Below are 9075 nucleotides of genomic sequence, written 5' to 3' on the forward strand. Positions count from 1 at the left end.
GGGTCGTGATCCTGGAGTCCCGGGATTGAGTTCCGCGTCAGGATCCCCGCTCTGTGGGGAGTCTGCTTCTCCCTCTGACCCTCTCCCCTCTCACGCTCTTTCTCACTCTCTCTCTCTCAAATAAATAAATAAAATCTTAAAAAAAAAAAAAAAGACTGTGTGGCTGTAATTAGGAAACATAGCACTTATATTCATTGGTTTTGTCTGCTATTCCTCCAACTACTTCCAAATAAAATTCACAACTTAATAAATAGCATAGAAGAATAAAATGCACTTCACCATCCATATAGTTTTGGGAATATGGCTAATGCCTCTTCCTTTAGGAGTTTCATATCTGCCAATGTTTCTTTAATGGCCTCGCCAGAGAAAGGGAACAAATCAGAGACCTGGGTCCACACAGGATAGAGAATTGTTCATAGGAAATCCTCCCCACAACAAGCTGGGGTGCTAGTGGGCCACATCTTCAGGATAAAGTTGAACTACAGGTAAACCAACGCTTGCCTGGATTTGCAGTCCAAGTTCATACCATCTGGGTTGTATAGGGAATTAAGGTGGCTCTATGTTGGCAATGTACCCAGGATGGTGTAACTGTACTATGCATTAAGGCAAAAAGAAAAAAAGAAAGAAAGAAAAGAGAAAAAGAGAAAGAAAGAAAGAAAGAAGCATTATTACAAGTAAAGACAATAATTTAATAAAGACAAAATATTTAGTTCACTGGGGCGCCTGGGTGGCTCAGTCGGTTAAGCGACTGCCTTCGGCTCAGGTCATGATCCCGGAGTCCCGGGATGGAGTCCCGCATCGGGCTCCCTGCTTGGCAGGGAGTCTGCTTCTCCCTCTGACCCTCCTCCCTCTCATGCTCTCTGTCTCTCATTCTCTCTCTCTCAAATAAATAAATAAAATCTTTAAAAATTAAAAAAAAAAAATTTAGTTCACTGGGAAACTATAACAGTTTTGATTTATAGATACCTCATAGCTTCAAAATACATAAAGCAAAATGACAGAATTAAAAGGAAAAATAAATGACAATTTTATAAGTAATTTGACAGAATAAATGAACAAAAATGAAGATTAAAAGAGATTATACAACCTGATTAACAAATTTGACCTAGTGGAGATCATATATATATATGGTTATATATATATGATATATATATCATAAGAACTTGTAGAATATATATCTTTTTCAAGGATACATGGCACATTTACAAATGTTAAGTGTATCTTGGCCATAGGACAAGTCTCAACAAATTTCAATGAATTGAAATAATATAGAGTAGGTTCTCAAACCATAAATTCTAGCAATTAAGCTAGAAATAAATAGCACAAAGATAATTGGAATTCTACAGTATTTGAAAATAAATCATTTAGAAGTAAATTTCTTAAAGGGTCAAAGAATAAATCAAATTAGAAGTATCTTGAAAGCCCATGGCTAACATCATACTCAATGCTGAAAAGCTAAAAGCTTTTCCTCTAAGATCAGGGTCAAGACAAGGATGCCTAGCCTTGCCACTTTTATTCAACAAAGTATTTGGAGTCCTAACCAGAGCATTTAGGCATAAAAATAAAAGCATCCAAATCAGAAAGGAAGAAATAAAACTATCTCTATTTGCAGATGACATGTTACTATATACAGAAAACCCTAAAGACTCCAACAAAAACCTGTTAGAATAAGTGAATTCAGTAAAGTTGCAGGATACAAAAATCAATACACAAAAACCAGTTGCATTTCTATATACTAACAATAAGCTAGCAGAAGGAGAAATTAATTGCATTCACAATTGTGTTAAGAATAACTAGGAATAAATTTAACCAAAGAGGTGAAAGATTTGTACAATGAAAACCATAAGACATTGATAAAAGAAATTGAAGACAACACAAATGGAAAGATATCCCATGCTCATGGATTGGAAGAGTATTGTTAAAAGGTCCATACTGCCCAAAGCAATCTACAGATTCAATGCAATCCCTATCAAAATTCCACAGGCATTTTTTACAGAAACAGAACAATCCTAAAATTTGTAGAGGACCACAAAAGACCCCAAATAGCCAAAGAAATCTTAAAAAGAACAACAAAGCTGGAAGCATCACGCTTCCTGATCTCAAATTATATTACAAAGCTATAGTAATTCAAACAATATGGTATTGGCAGAAAGCAGACACATAGATCAATGGAACACAATAGAGAGCCCAGTAGTAAACCCATGTATATATAGTCAATAAATTTATAATAAAGGAGCCAAGAATATACAATGGAAAAAAGACAGTCTCTTCAATAAATGGTGCTGGGAAAACTGAACAACTACATGCAAAAGAATGAAACTGGACCTAAACCACTATGTTATGCAATACACAAAAATCAACTCAAAATGGGTTAAAAACCGGACCATAAGACTAGAAACCAAAAAACTCTTAGAAGAAAGCATAGGGAATAGACTGCTTGACATCAGTCTTGGCAATGATTTTTTAGATGACACCAAAAGCAAAGGCAACAAAAGCAAAACAAACAAGTGAGACTACATCAAAATAAAAAAACTGCTGCACAGGAAAAGAAACCATCAACATAATGAAAAGGTACTTTCTACCAAATGGAAGAAAGTATTTGCAAAGCATATCTGATAAGGAGTTAATATCCAAAATATATAAAGAACTCATTATTCAATAGCAAAAAAAAAATCCAATTTAAAAATGGGCAGAGGAACGAGTAGACACTTTTCCAAAGAAGAAATATAGATGGCTAATGGGTACATGAAAAGGTGTTCAACATCACTAATCATCAAGGAAATGCAACTCAAAAACCACAGTGAGATATCACCTCACATCTGTTAGTATGGCTATCATCAAAAAGACAAAAGAGAGACAAGCATATGGAGAAAAGGGAACCCTTGTGGAGTGTTCGTGGAAATGTAAAATAGTGCAGCCTCTGTGGAAAGCTTTATGGAGATGCCTTAAAAATTAAAAATAAAACTACCATATGAGCTAGCAATCCCACTTCTGGGTATGTACCTAAAGGAAACAACACTAATTTGAAAAGATATCTGCATCCCCATGTTTATTGCAGCATTATTTACAATAGCCAAGACATGGAAACAACCGAAGTGTCTACTGATGGATGAATGAATGGATAATAAAGAGGATATATATATATAATAATTATTATTAATACATATATATTAAAATATTTAGCCATAAAGGAAATCTTGTCATTTTTGACAACATGAACAGACCTTGAGGGCATTATGCTAAGTGAAATAAGTCAGACAGAGAAATACCATATGACCATAACCTCACTTATATGTTGAATCTAAAAAACACTTACATGTTGAATCTAAAAAACAAAACAAAAAAACAAATTTAAAGAAAAAAAAAGGTATCTTGAATGGGAAAATCATTAAAACACTTTCAAGTTCTGAAGATAGATATAGATAGATAATACAAGGAAATATGGGTATTCAAATATATATATATATTAGAAAAAAATAGCTAAAAATTAATGAGGTAAATATGTATCTCTAGAAGTTAGAAAATGAATAGCTAAATAAATCCAAAAGGAGTCACAGAGACAAAACAAAAGCAAAAATCAATTAAATAGAAAAGTATATAACAGATTCAACAAAGACAAAAACTTGTTCTTTAAAAAAAGTGATAGTAACATACCTCTGGTGAGATTTTAATCAATAGAAGTGAGAGAAGACACAACTTATAGATTATGAGAAATGAAATGGAATATTATCACATAGGCTGCAAACAAAAACAAATTAAAGGATACTAAAAACAACATTATGCCAATAACTAATAAATATATATGAAATGAATGTATTTATGAAAAATGTAACCCACCAAAATTCACTCAGGAGAAAATAAGCTACTTTCTAAAATATTCTATCAAATCATCAAAAATTAAAGAGTCCTGGAGGGGCGCCTGTGTGGCTCAGTCGTTAAGTGTCTGCCTTTGGCTCAGGTCATGATCTCAGGGTCCTGGGATTGACTCCTGCATCGGGCTCCCTGCTCCACGGGAAGCCTGCTTCTCCCTTTCACACTCCCCCTGCTTGTATTCCTGCTCTTGCTGTGTCTCTCTCTGTCAAATAAATAAATAAAATCTTAAAAAAAAAAAAAAAAAAGAAAGCTTTAAAAAAAATTAAAGAGTCCTGGAAATGTATATATAACACAAGCTATATAGGGACTTTATGTGGAAATCTATAAAACCTTACTGAAAGATCTTTAAAGAGGCCTAAATAAATGGAGAGGCATACTATGCTCATAGATTGGGTTGTCTTGACTTGGGCATTGATGAATATGAGCATGAAATGGTAAGTGATGAGAAATACACTGCAGTGTAAGGGGTTGACCTCTATATACCACTTTCAGACCCACTAAGTCCAGGAGAGAAGCTTAATCCTTGGAGCTTAAGCAGAATGCTTTACCAATGGCCCCAGGAGTATCTGGGGACTAAAAACTGGAAGTCTTGAGAGGCTCCAATATCCTGAGGTGATTCTTATCTGGGAGCCAGGAGGGAGGGTTTGGGTCCAGAGAATGACTACCAGGAACATATACAGCAAGGTTTCTTGCTGCTTGAAGAGAGTTCTTGGAATCCAGTGCTGGTTCTATCCCCTAAACTTAAGCTATTTCATATTGCTAAATAGGTATAGTCTTGGCCATTTGAGACAGGGAAAAGTCATCTTACATCATAATAAGAACTGAAATCTGCTTGATATTCTTGAAATGATGTTCTTCACACTTCAAAAAATGGACATTACTTTTTAAAAAGTAATTATCTTTCTCTAATAAAAAATTTCTCTGTGGATAAGTGTATTAGTCATCAGGGTTCACTGAAAAAATAGAACCAATAGGACATATTGGAGAGAGAAAGAGAGATTTATTTTAAGGAACCGGCTCACACAATTGTGGGGGCTCTCAATTCTCAAATCTGCAAGGAAGGCCAGTAGGCTGGAAATTCTGGCTAGAGTTGATACAGTCTTGAGTCAGAAGGCAGACTGGAAGTAAATTCCTTCCTCGGCAGGGACCCTGGGCTTTTCGTTTAAGCTTTCAACTGCTTAATTGGATGAGGCCTGTCCACAACATGGAGGTGGTTTACTCAAAGTCTACTGACATAGATGTTAATCACATCTAAAAAATACCTTCACAGCACCATCTGGACCATTATTTGGTCAAACAGCACACCAGAGCCTAGCCAAATTGACACATAAAATTAAGTATCACAGTAAGTGAGCATTTTCATTCACTTGTGAGATGAGGCACCATTAGGGCCTGTTGAAACCTTCACTCGGTAGTTTTGTCTACACTAGGTGGCTTCTGTCATCTGAGAATGCCACTCCTGTTAGAGCAAATTCATTTCTGTTTTATTGTGGAGATGTCTTACTTAAAAAAAAAAAAAAAGATTACACCATAAGAAAGGAGGACAGGAAACTAAGGAATTTCCCGAACAACATGGTCTATGATCATCTTACAAAAGTCATAAACGAATTATTGTCTGGGTACAGCACAGAGATGAAACTTTGTATACATCAGCAAATTGTGTTATTCCAAGTAAGATAAATCAGTTGAGCTACTAATAAAGATCCTGCTTCTGAGTGGGTCATAGGAAGAAATAGGGCAATGAAAAGAGCCCCACTTCTGAATTGCCTTAGTAAATGGAGATGAACCAGGGGGGAACAGGAACCTTAATGATAAAGGAAGTCTTGGTGACTTTGCAGGAGCAATGTATGAGAACTGTGCTTATTTATTTATTTATTTATTTATTTATTTATTTATTTATTTAGTCATTAATTCCTAATTCAAACCTGCATTTTGCTCCTTTGAATCAATCACCAAGGGGCGCCTGGATGGCTCAGTCATTAGGCATCTGCCTTCTGCTCAGGTCATGATCCTGGGGTCCTGGGATTGAGCCCCACATCTGGCTCCCTGCTCTGCGGGAAGCCTCCTTCTCCCTCTCCCAGTCCCCCTGCTTGTGTTCCCTCTCTTGCTGTGTCTCTCTCTGTCAAATAAATAAATAAAATCTTAAAAAAAAAAAGAATCAATCACCAAACGTAGGGGATTTAAGATCAAGAATGGGAGATGCAGGGGTGCTAACCACATGTTTAACCACTCATGGGCACCAACGGATTAGAGTGGAGGCTGACAGTAGCTCAGGATCAAAGATCCAGAATACCCTGGCTGTGCCTGTCCTCATCCCGTAGGCTGCTGGATAGTGGAAAGGTTCAGGGAGGCCAAGGGGCAGGGACAGGCTTCTGGGTAGCAGAGGGCACTGGGTCGAAGCGGGGAGAGGCAGCCCTTAGGGCAGTAATTATTCTCCAACCAGTAGGAACTAATTGTGGTAATTTAGGAACAGGTGCCACAACTTGGGGTATATAAGCTGAGCCTCAGTTCAGGAGAGAATACGGGGAGGATGGGAGGCACATGGAGCTTCATTCTTCATCTCATTAAATGGGCCTCTTTTCCTTTTCGAAATGCCCAATGTTAAAAGAAGTTGATTTAACTGCCCACCTGAAGAAGTCGGGGAAGAGTAGAAGACATTATCCTTTGCCCTTCTTTGTAGTCAACTCAAGTAATCTGAAACATGAATTTTCTGAGAGAGCTCATCCATTAATTAGTAATGTAAAATTTAAAAGCATGACTTTTACAACTTTGTTTTTCTTAATTTTTTTAAAATCAGAAATTTAATGTGTCTCAAGGCCCATCAGCAATTTTGCAAAGAGAATAAGTCAAATTGAGCCAACAAATGTATAGAGAAGGCAACAGTTAGCTTACTTCCCTCATGTTAGATTACTTCCCTCACTTCAGATTACTTCCCTCACTTCAGATTACTTCCCTCACTTTAGATTACTTCCCTCACTTTAAGTTGTTCGAGAATGCAATGATGGGAGTTTATATTTTCTAGAGTAAACTTGTTTAAAAAATAAAACTTACTAGATGTTTAATTGCAAGCAAATTGCATAGTTTCTGGGTTTGTTTTTCCATCAGCAAAGTGGGGTTGTTAAGAATGGTACCTATCTCATAGGTTTGTAAGAAATAAAAGGGATGATCCATACAAAATTCTTAGCACAATGCTAAGCACATAGAAAGTGATTTAAAACAGTTGTTATAGTGCTTAATGGTAAAATTGTGATTTTGAGAACCCTGAGCCAGCTTTGTTCAATCTCGTATTCAGAAATCAATAGGAAGGAAATGATGAGGGAGCCATGTGTCAATATAAATAATTTAGGGGGAGGAGCAAGATGACAGAGGAGTAGGAGACCTGGATTTCGTCTGGTCCCAGGAATTCAGCTGGATAGGGATCAAACCATTCTGAACACCTACAAACTCAACAGGAGATTGAAGAAAAGAATAGCAGCAACTCTCTGAACAGAAAAGCGACCACTTTCTGGAAGGTAGGACGTGCGGAGAAGTGAATCCGAGGCAATATTCAGAAGGATAGATGATGGGGGAGGGGGCCTCCGTCAACCGCTACCAGCAAGTGACAGAGCCGCGCAGCACAAAATCGGAACTTTTAGAAGTTGGCTCTGCTGAGGGACGTCGCTCCAGTGCCTAAGCAGGGGGTGGAACCCTCACTGAGACAGTGTGGTCTCAGGACCCTTGGGGTCACAGGAAGACCGGGAGTGCCTGAGTGCGGCAGAGCTCCCAGGTATCGGAGCAGGGAAGCCAGCTACAGAGACAGAGCCGAGGCATGGGCTCTCAGCTCTGGGTTGCCATAAACCGTGATCCGCGGCACAATCGGGCCGTTGCTCCTCCAGCAGGGACCCAACAAGTGGCAGATCTGGGGAGACTCTCCTTCCTCACCAGGGAGGAGTGGTGCGAAAGCGCACCGCAGGGATCTGCTGGGTTTGGAGACTCCACATGGGGTTGGGTGCCAGAGATAGAAACACTCGGGCACAGGCCAGGTGAGCACGGAGTGCGGCCAGAGACCAGGGAGACGGGAGTGACTGACTGCTTTTGTCTGGGGGCTCACTGAGGAGCGGGGCCCGAGTTCTCGGCTCCTCTGGGGCAGAGATTGGGAGGCCACCATTTTCACTCTCCTCCTCCAAAGCTGTGCGGAAAGCTTGCAGGGAACAAAAGCTCCTGAGAGCAAACCCGGGCAGATTACTTAGCCCGGACTGGCAAGGGCGGGGCAATTCCACCTTCGGCAAGCATTTGGGAACCATGGCAACAGGCCCCTCCCCCAGAAGATCAGCAAGAACAGCCAGCCAAGACCAAGTTTACCGATCAATGAGAACGGCAGAAGTCCAGCGCTAGGGGAATACTGCATAGAATTCATGGCTTTTTTACCATGATTCTTTAGTCTTTCAAAGTTAATTTTTTTAATTTAATTTTTTTCTTTTTCTATTTTTTTAGTTGAATTTTTCTTTCCTTTTTCAACCAACATCTTATCAATTCCTTTTTTAAAATCTTTTTCATTTTTACAGTCATATTCTATCTCTTCATGGTATTTAACATTATTCTTTGTATATATATAAGTTTTTCTTTCTTTAAAATTTTGGGATACAGTTTCTTCTAACAGACCAAAATATACCCTAAATCTAGTGTATGACGTTGTCCTAGTCTCCTGCCTGATCACATTCTCTCTTTCTTTTTTTTTTCTTTTTTCAACCAACTTCTTATCAATTTCTTTTTTAAAATCTTCTTTAATTTTCATCTTTACACTCATATTCCATTCCTTCATCGTATTTACCCTTATTTTTGTATATATATAAGTTTTCTTTCTTTAAAATTTTGGGACGCAATTTGTTCTAACAGACCAAAATACAACCAAAATCTAGTGTGTGGCTCTGTTATTTTCACCAGCCAGATCATATTCTATTTTCTTTCTTTCTCTTTCATTTTCCCCCAGTTTCGGGTCTCTTCTGATTTGTTTAGTGTATCTTTTTCTGGGGTCGTTGTTACCCTTTTAGCATTTTTTTTTTTTTGCATTTTGTTCTCTCATTCATCTATTCTCCTCTGGACAAAATGACAAGGTGGAAAAACTCACCTCAAAAAAAAGGAACAAGAGGCAGTACTGACTGCCAGGGATCTAATCAATACAGACATTAGTAAGATGTCAGAACTAGAGTTCAGAATGATGAT

The sequence above is a fragment of the Leptonychotes weddellii genome, chromosome 2 (assembly GCF_054177405.1).
Source record: "Leptonychotes weddellii isolate Sample4059 chromosome 2, ASM5417740v2, whole genome shotgun sequence".
Taxonomy (NCBI): domain Eukaryota; kingdom Metazoa; phylum Chordata; class Mammalia; order Carnivora; family Phocidae; genus Leptonychotes; species Leptonychotes weddellii.